Below are 9,499 nucleotides of genomic sequence, written 5' to 3'. Positions count from 1 at the left end.
AATAATTTTAATATACAATTTTATATCATTTAGGAATATAATATATGATACTGTAAGTACTTTTTTTCGAGGATTAATAATCTGTAAAATAATTGTAACTTTCAATGTATAATTTATGTATAATTTATAAAGATTAGGTCAATCCATGAACATTTCGATACAAAAGCGTATTCGATTCTATCTGTCACTGTATATTACGATTCATTGACGTTCTACTCGTATTCCCTCGTGAATCATGATACGGGACGCGTTCGTGTTTAACCGCTAACGGCTGCTCGTGAGCATATGTACACGTACGATACGGGCGTGCCTCGCCATGCTCTTGACAGAGAAAGGGAGAATACAGAGAGAGTTTTGCTTTGAAAATTTCTAACTGGAATATAGTTTGTTTCTTCTATAAATGTCTGTTTCTTTTTTTTATATAATAAGATTGTGCAATTAATGTAGAATTATAATATAGTTATAATTATAATATTTATGTTTATTTTTATATTTTTATTGATTTAACTTATATAGAAAAGTACAAGAAAATAATTTAAATTTATTTTCTTTGAAGTTGCTGTAATGGATGAAAACAATTCATTAATCAATAAAGAATTCTTGGCCTGTAGATTTTTCAAATACGGTTTGTATTGATGGCATTTACAAGGATACTTTCTTTCTACGTTATTGATTTAATGATAAAACTTTATTGTTTGTCAAACTTATCGATCAATGACGTTTTCCACGCTTGTACCTGCATTATCAAATATTTGCTCCAATTAAAAGCGAGTTCTTGCTTTTAAGTCCGATTGCAGATGACTAATTAAGGCAATCATTTTCTAAACTGCGTATATACATGTGTCTGTACATTGATCATAATATTGTTTCTTTGATTGTGTTCATGCAGGTTCTTATCAGCTCGTATGAGAAAACAATTAACAGTGTAATGTCGATTTATTGCAAGGGACACGATATCGTTCGTGTATCATGTTAGTACCGATGCATGAAATTTTCTAGACAATAAATTTTCAAGAAATATATTTTTAGAAATATCGTGTAAGATTTCGAATTAACTTTAATTCCTTGATTTAGTTATTAATTAAATTTAGTTAATTTATAGTTATATATGTAATCAATTACGTAATCTTGCATTAAATAACCTAAACAAAATTTATCATTTCTAGGTTACTTTAAAAATCACATACTATGATATAGTGCGTTAGAATGCCCTTATTCATTGCTTGTATCTATTTGTCAATAAGTCTTGCAATAGTATAAATATTTTTTTTTTGCAAATCATAAATAATATTATTCAATCGACATTTCTAATTTGTGTCGATGAACTCACTTATTATGCTAATATTGTCGAGTATATTCATATCGCGCAAACAAATTATCATCAAAGTTCGTATTTTTGTATATTTTTTACGTATATTCATACAAATGATTTTTAAAATAAAATAAAATCATTAGAATTACAAATAACATGCAATTTTATAACAATATATGAATAGAATTAACAAAATGCTTTTCCTAACTATGAAAAGCAAAAGCAATAATAAAGAATTGTAAATAATTTCATCGATAATTAATAGATCACATATATTCTTCTGATCCAATATTAACATATTACTGCGTATTTCGTTTTCAGAATTTTTTAATTGACAAAATCTTTGAAATGAAGACCATAAATTAATAAAATTTAAAAAATTTAAAATTATATTAATTGAAAAAATATGTTCTTTGAAAAGAATTAAAAATCTGATTCAAAAATGAGAAATTAAAAGCAAACATTAAAAGTAAGCACTATTATTTTTTTTTATTAAATATTTTTTAAATATTATTTATAAAATAATTTAATAATTAGTTAGGTTAGGTTAAATTAGGTTAAAGAATATATAATAGGTTAAAAATAAAAAAATATCATTGTTCTATTTTTTTTTATTAAAATTAGATTTTTAACCATTATTTATGAAATAATCTATTAATTATTAATAGTAATTTTTAAAATATATAGACTTTATTCGGTTTAAGAAAATTGTTAATCAAATAATTTTGATTAGAGATTGTATAAAAAATATTGAAGGATTTTCAATAGTTTTTAAGCTTAAATATTTGCAATAAACCAATTGAATTCATAAACCAAGAAGATACAAGATTTGTCTCATATTCTTCCTGTTCACCTACGCGATTCTTCAATATTACAATGACGGAAAATGGAAATAATATTACGTGGGCGGGAAAAATATGAAGGTTATGAGCATTTACTTACTTTCTTTATCATGACGAAATCATTTTTCTATATATATATATTTACACAAGCCATTTTTCATATTTGAATTACGATCTTATATGATAGAATGACGCAAAAAAAAAAAATAGATAAATTATTGATAATTGTATCTTAATTTTTGATTTATTCGAATTTCATGAAGATGAAAAATTCTTTTTTAATATTAATTCATTTTATAATTAGATTTGTTTGAATTTCTAATAATGTTAATTCATGTGCAAGATAAACAGTTATTTTATTAAATTTTTCTCGAGGTTTATCGCGTATTTGTTTCGTGTCGCGTAGTAGTTTCCTCGATTGTCATCACAATGACGTCGGTTTTGCAAGGTGTGCTGCTTGATGAGCTGTTTCCTCTGAGTAATAGGTAAATAAAAGAAACTTTTTCGTTTTCCAAGAAGAAAAAAAAAAAGAAATAATGTTGATAGTGAATATCAGAAAACATTATCTAAATTAATCAAAGAGCTTATCAAATATTACGATCAATTATGAATAATTTTAATAGAGTATTCAACTTGCCAAGTTTTCCATTTGAAAGTATACATACATTTTTTTATAACCTCAAATTTTAAATCATTTCAAACAAATTTCAAATACCAACGATTTTTATTTCTCTCCTTTCCTATCATTGGAAATCGTACAGGGAATTAGAAACGTAAATACGAGCTCGATTTCGTATGCTAAGCAACGGTTTCATAGCTCGACATTCTTCGTTCATGTCTCAAACGAGACGTAAGGTCAGGTGCGTCTCTTCCATTCGGAGCTCGAGTACCTAAAAAGGTATCAATCGCCTCGAAAACGATAGTCAAACGTTCGGGGGGTTACATGTATCGAGAATTGATTTCGATGAGCGAGAAAAAAATGCGATTGTTTTTTGATATTTTTCAAAGAGGAAAAATCTATAGATAACGGAGGCAAAATTTTCGAGCGTACAAATTGTGCAAAAACTTCACAGACAGTTTCTCGGCCAGCCGGTAAATTGACCGTAAACCGTTTAACAACGTGGAACGTAAAACTTTGACCGATTAAATTTTACATACATGTATTCTTCTACAGGGCTGTTTTCAACGCAATTTTTTATTGGACGATAACTTCGAATTGGAAGAATTTTTTTATTGAAATTTTATCGAATTTTAAATTGAAGAAAATTAAATGATATTCGAGAAATTTTTCGGAAGAGATAAACGAATATTTGCATAATTTTTTTATTGAAAATAACAAACTTACTCGAAAAATTGTTTTTACTCGATTGTTGAAAATTATTGAACACATCGATATCGTGCATATTATCGATCAATCGATAAAGAAATATTTAACTTCACGAAGAAAAGAGATATTCACAAGGATTTGGTTTTCAACCTAGGATATATATGTTAATACTTTATTTAATTCTTTAATGATTGGATTGTTTTTAATTCAATCGATTTAGCGATCGATCGCACATTTGTTAACATTTAAGAGAGAGGAAATTTAGATAAATTTCTAGAAATCTATCAGTATGACTTTTTACGCATCTATTAGAATTCGATAACTCTTTTCTCCAGATTTTTTTTGTAATACATTACCTCGCCGGATATCTCTCTTATCTGGATTGTTCTTATCACTTACCTGTTGTGCTGTTCTTTCTTACACACCATGCTCCGTTATCTTCTCCCAACAGATAATCGTTTTCGAGATTTTTCTTACTTATATTTTTCCACTAGCACACGTTCCAATGAACATTCAGCTTACTTCGACCAAGGAATATAGACGATTACAAATCGGTGTACACGGTTAAACGTTCTTGGGAATAGAAACAGGGGCAATGATTTACAAGCTTTATGATTGTTCTTCTTCGCGGTACTTATCGATGTGTATCTAGACGGAGCATCAAAAGTGATGCATCGTTTGTGTGTTGCAATGATGTTATCGTAATATGCGACTGCGAATAATGTATCTAAGTTGAATGTCGTTAAAAGATCTGGAACGATAATGCTAATGATAATATATTTTTGGGAATTTAATATTCGACGCGATCTTAAAAAAAATATTTCTGGGAATACGATGTAAAAAATAAAGTAAAATTTTTCTATTCAGTTGTATTTTCTGGATAAACTTTATACGAGGACACAATAGATTATTAGATAATTGAGAATGCTCTGTTTCTTCTTTTTTTTTTTTTTTTTAAAATACTTTTATTCATTGAAATAACTATTTTTACTTTGCTCAGAGAAAAATTACTGATTTTATAAACGATTTTGAGAAATAAAATATACATTGCTTAATTTTATGTACCATATTCAATTTTAAATTTTATTTGTAGCTAATTTAAAGAATAATGCTTTTACAGATTTCTTCTTTATTTTATTATATATTTTTCTATCACAAAAAGACAGAATTTTTTAGTTATTTAATATTAATAGATTATCATTTTCAGAATCACTGAAAGAAAATTAATTCATCAAATATTTTTTTTCTTCAAACGATTAAAATCTTAATAATAATAATTCGGAATGTATTTGAAAATTACGAGTGCGAAAAGATAAGAGAAGGATTCGTTCGTTAATGTGCAAGTCACTTGAACGAGATTTCACGGTTGCCTTGTAATATAAAATGAAATCCATTCGAATTTGAAATTTGAAATGGTGTCTGGGACTCGTAGTTCCCACGTACCATGGACACAACCGGTAACTAGCCCCAAGCGGGGAGACGAAGGAAGATGTTTGCATGATTACATGCTTTGTGTCCAAGAATTCTCATAATATTCTGATTTCCAGAAACCCTTTCCTCCATACATTTTCTGGACCGTCATTAAGTACTGTTTGTTTTAATAGTATTCTATTAGATACAAACAAATCTTATTAACCTAACCTAACCTAATTGCACACTTAAGTTAATAAGATTGTGCATTTTAGATAAAAATTTGAAATATTCATTGGAAAAAAAATATAAAAATGTTTATAACATTAGAACTATTCATCAAAATGATGAGTTTTAGACTTTTTAATTTTCCAATTATTAAAAGTATACAAAGTATAGATTTGTATAATTAATATTAATTTTTATATTAAGAGATTATGTATATCTATTTATTTTCATCTTATAATTTTAATCTTAATTAATAGTTATTTATAATATATTTAGCAACACAGGAAATAAATATTAAGAATGTACACGATTGAAAATGTCCTTAAGGTTCTCATCTTTCCATTATTCACTTCTCTCGTGATTCTCGCTTTTTTTACTCAGGGAATCTCATCATTCAACACGAAGTTTGTATTCTTTAACCATTTTACTACTTTTTTATTACGTTCTCACGTTGCTCCTTTTGATTCTCTCCACAATCATTTGCTTCTCCGTCTTTCTCCGTATATATACCTCTTTGCTTCGCTTTCATATATCCTATGTATTCGAAGAATTCTTGAAATGTTAGCTGGAGACGTTTCCTTTTTCACCACTGATAACAGAATTGTACCATGTTACTTTTTTCTAAAGTTCTTCTCATCTTTTCAACGGTATTAAAAAGTAGATAGAAAAGAGAGATAGATTGTGCATGTCTTATAAGAAAATTATCAAAAAAATCTTATTTCAGTGAAAGTTGAATAAATATGAATATAAAGCATAATGGATAATTTATTTTTAATGAAATATTGGAAAAACAAAATTTCAACATTTTTTTCTTTTTCACATTATGAATACAATTTTGGATATTTTTCAAAGTGATAGAACAGTTAAATCTGAATATAATATCTTATAATTTAAAGTTTTTACATACAAAACAATTTTTAATAAACTATCACTTTGAATATTTTTTACATTCTGTAAAAATTACTCTGCCATTATACTCTATCTATTCATCATTCAAAAAACAGAATTTTTTCTTTTTCTGATAACACTTATTGCAACTTATCAATATGCCAAATTTCATCGAAATTTTATCGGGTAATTCTGTTGAAACAGCCCTTGTTAGACCGTTCCTCACAAGAACAGTGAGGTTTTTCGTTCCAGTGTGCGGCGTTCCATGTGATCGCGCATCGCTCGTTATCCAAGGCACCGGCTCTCGTCCATAGAATTTCGAATTAATATCGGTAGGAAGAGGAGGTCTTCAGAAGAGTCTTGCTCGAACGGGTCCGTCCCTAAGGTGGGGAACAAGGTTCGCGGTGGCAAAGAAAAATCTCCGGGTTTCTGGCGGGACTGCTCGCTCTTTCGAGTCGCTCCTTCTTTCCTTAAACAGCGTGTGTCCCTTTTGCAGCCGGTTTTCGCCGTGACGTTGCTATATGCCGAGAGTGCATTTCTTTAAGGCAGAACACGCGTGTCGAGGTCGCTCAGCGAGATGCCAACCGGCGGGGAACTTGCACTTGAATTTTTTTCATTCTCTCATCCCGAAACTTTTCATCCTTCTTAAGGAGGCTCGTATTTTTCCTTGGATTAAAAGGAAATCAATTTTTTCTTTTCTAACGTTGATCCATTTTTAAACGTGTGTAATATTTCGAATGATGAATGTTTTTCGTTTGGAAAATTTTCGAAAATTGAAAATTCAAGTTGCATGTTATTGGTGTTTGTTAATTATTATTATCGGTATTATGGTAATTATGCCAAAAGTGCAATTACATTGTGCACTTTAGAACGTAGTTACAGTGGATGAGTTTTCAGACGAACGAATAAATTTGAAATGTATAATGGGTCGAATTCATAAAATATCTGAAGAACGGGAATGTATGTATACAATATAATTATTTGTATAAAAATCTACTTACTTGATTGTTTTGATGAACTCATTAGAACGTTAACTCATTTGAAAATGCATCCACTGTAACCAAAACCTCATACGCGGTAATGAATTTATCGTATTCGTTAATATGTAAATCTAGCAATTAATGTATAATTTATTATTTATTATTATAAAAAATTAAATCAATCCATCAATTCGAATAGTTATTTTTAAATAAATTCTTAATTTAGAGAAGTTCTTAATTTCAAAAGTATATCTTCTTTCAATTCTAATTTCATTTTTTTTTTTAAACAAAAATACCATTGCAAGAAATGCTAGATTCTGTGTATCGTATAAACTTTAGGATAAGGTATATATTCATAAAAAATACATATTCCTTTAAATTATAAAATTTAATCCTTACATCAACATTTATATACAACATTATATTCAACTTTTTCTTGAAATATAAATAGGAAATATACAATTATAATATCAAGGTTAATTTAAAAATCTCTTAATTGAACGATAATTATTAAGTTTGATCTCAAGACGAGGATTAATCGGTTTAACAAGTTAATCTTTTTCTCGATTATATTTCTTTTTTTTTCGAACGAATAAGTTCCCTTCTTTTCTGTGAACAAACGAACCTCTACCACCCGTGACAATAATTAATCAATCGCATCAATGCAATCGAATCGAAGCGAAAAATTTCATTCGCCATACCATCAGTCGGTCAAAAAGACAGAAAAAGGATAAAAGAGTATCCTCCTCAAGACGCCGTTCGGTCTCTAACCAAATTATATCGCATCTGAGATGAGAGGGAATAATAAAAAGAAAAAAAAAAATGTTTCCCGCATGTTCACTCGATTTCTCGCCGAATATCTCTCCGCGGAGGCGCGTAGTATTTTTATGACTGTCGACCGACTGTTTCTCTCTCGGGGAACGCTGTGCGTGTGCGTAGATCGAGAGGAGAAAGACGGAAGGACGGACAGAAAGAGAGAGAGAAAGAGAGAAAGAGAATACTCGCGAACTTGCCCCACCCACGCATTGCGCCAAATCTCTATAAATACCGTAGAGGCGAGAGAGTACATTTAAGCGCCTACAAGCAGCCGAGTACGGAATAGGAGAGAGAGAAGGTTGGTTCCGTTTGGTGGGTGTGGGCATCTAAAAAAATGATACTTCTTAGTATTTCGACCGTTTTGCACTGTTGTTTCTCTTACTTTGTTCCACGCTGACCAATTGAACGTTTCACATTCGATTGGAATGTGTGTGTTACCTTGAGTGATTGGCGCCGCAAAGGCGCGAATAGGTTTCTTCATCTATCTTTTTATCGATATTCGGGGAAATATTTCAACAGAGGGAACTTTTCGAGACGATTAGCACGAATCATTGGTATTTCTTAAAGGGGGGGGGTCGTAAGCTGTCGTAAAGCTTTGCCTCGTTAATATGCGTTTAACGCGCAAACGAGCGTCTAATTGACCAGCTAATCTATTTCCTGGCGGAAAGTTCAAAGACTTAAAAAGGTTTTTATACGAGGAGGAATTCGTCAGGGGAGTGACGAGATTGGTTCGAGCAATTGAGGTCATCGCGATAAGATTTCTAGATTTTTCGAATCTTTCCTTCTAATATTCTATAAGATGTTTTTTCTGTTTTGATAATATATTTGGAATACGTTTAATCGAGGATTGATTCTGGAGGTTGAAACAAACGTAAAAATTGGTATGGAAATATGTTGATCGAGACATATAATTATAAATACCTGGAACTCGGTATAACATAGTTTTATTTAACTATCGTCGATTCGGATCGTTACCAATATCATTTCAATATCAAATATTGAAAAAGACAATACAAAAATAGCGATGACATTATATATAAAAGACTGCAAGAGACAAAAGATATATTATTTGTTTCTTAAATTAGATAATTCTTCCGCATGCAGCTTATTACTTTGGCTTCCTTTGACTATTATCTTCAGACCATTCCAAAATCATTTGGCACAATGCACACATTCTAGAGGCGCAAGAAAGCAATAATGAATATTTCAAAAATTAAAATAAAGAGTCTCCAATTCAATAAATCTTAATTATAATGTAAAAAAAAAAATTTCTTTCAATTAATATATATTTTTTTTAAATCAAAAGAATAATTTTATGGACAATTCTTTTTTAATTTCTCTAAACGTTCTATAAATATATCTGCTTTCTCTTGCAAGTTTCTCAATTCTATTTTAGCATGTTTATATCTACATATAAAGATATAAGACAAACTTTCATTTATTTTTAGTTAGAAGTTACGTTCATTTTTAAAAAAATACATACAAAATATATGCAGCCTGCTTCGTTACGGGTCCACTCCACTTTGGAAATCAATAAACCTGGCTTTAATGAAATTATGCGACAAAGGAGGGCCAAGTTTTTCTCATTAAACCTTCAACCAGTGGACCAAGAATATCATTCCCTAGTTTATACTTGAGACACAAAGTATACAGGGTGTTAAATATATTCTTGGTATACCTTTGAAAAATCGAGACC

General features: G+C 29.7%; 1 protein-coding gene across 2 annotated transcripts in view; it reads left to right on the top strand.

The window, feature by feature from the left end:
• The window catches only part of LOC122716410 (formin-binding protein 1-like), a 39,372-nt gene that overhangs the window by 1,421 nt on the left and 28,452 nt on the right, over positions 1-9,499 (top strand). The window lies entirely within an intron of this gene.

Source organism: Apis laboriosa, unplaced genomic scaffold (assembly GCF_014066325.1).
Source record: "Apis laboriosa isolate Shangri-la unplaced genomic scaffold, ASM1406632v1 scaffold45_cov149, whole genome shotgun sequence".
NCBI lineage: Eukaryota > Metazoa > Arthropoda > Insecta > Hymenoptera > Apidae > Apis > Apis laboriosa.
Note: the sequence above shows the minus strand (reverse complement) of the source record. Positions and strands in the feature narration are given on the sequence as shown.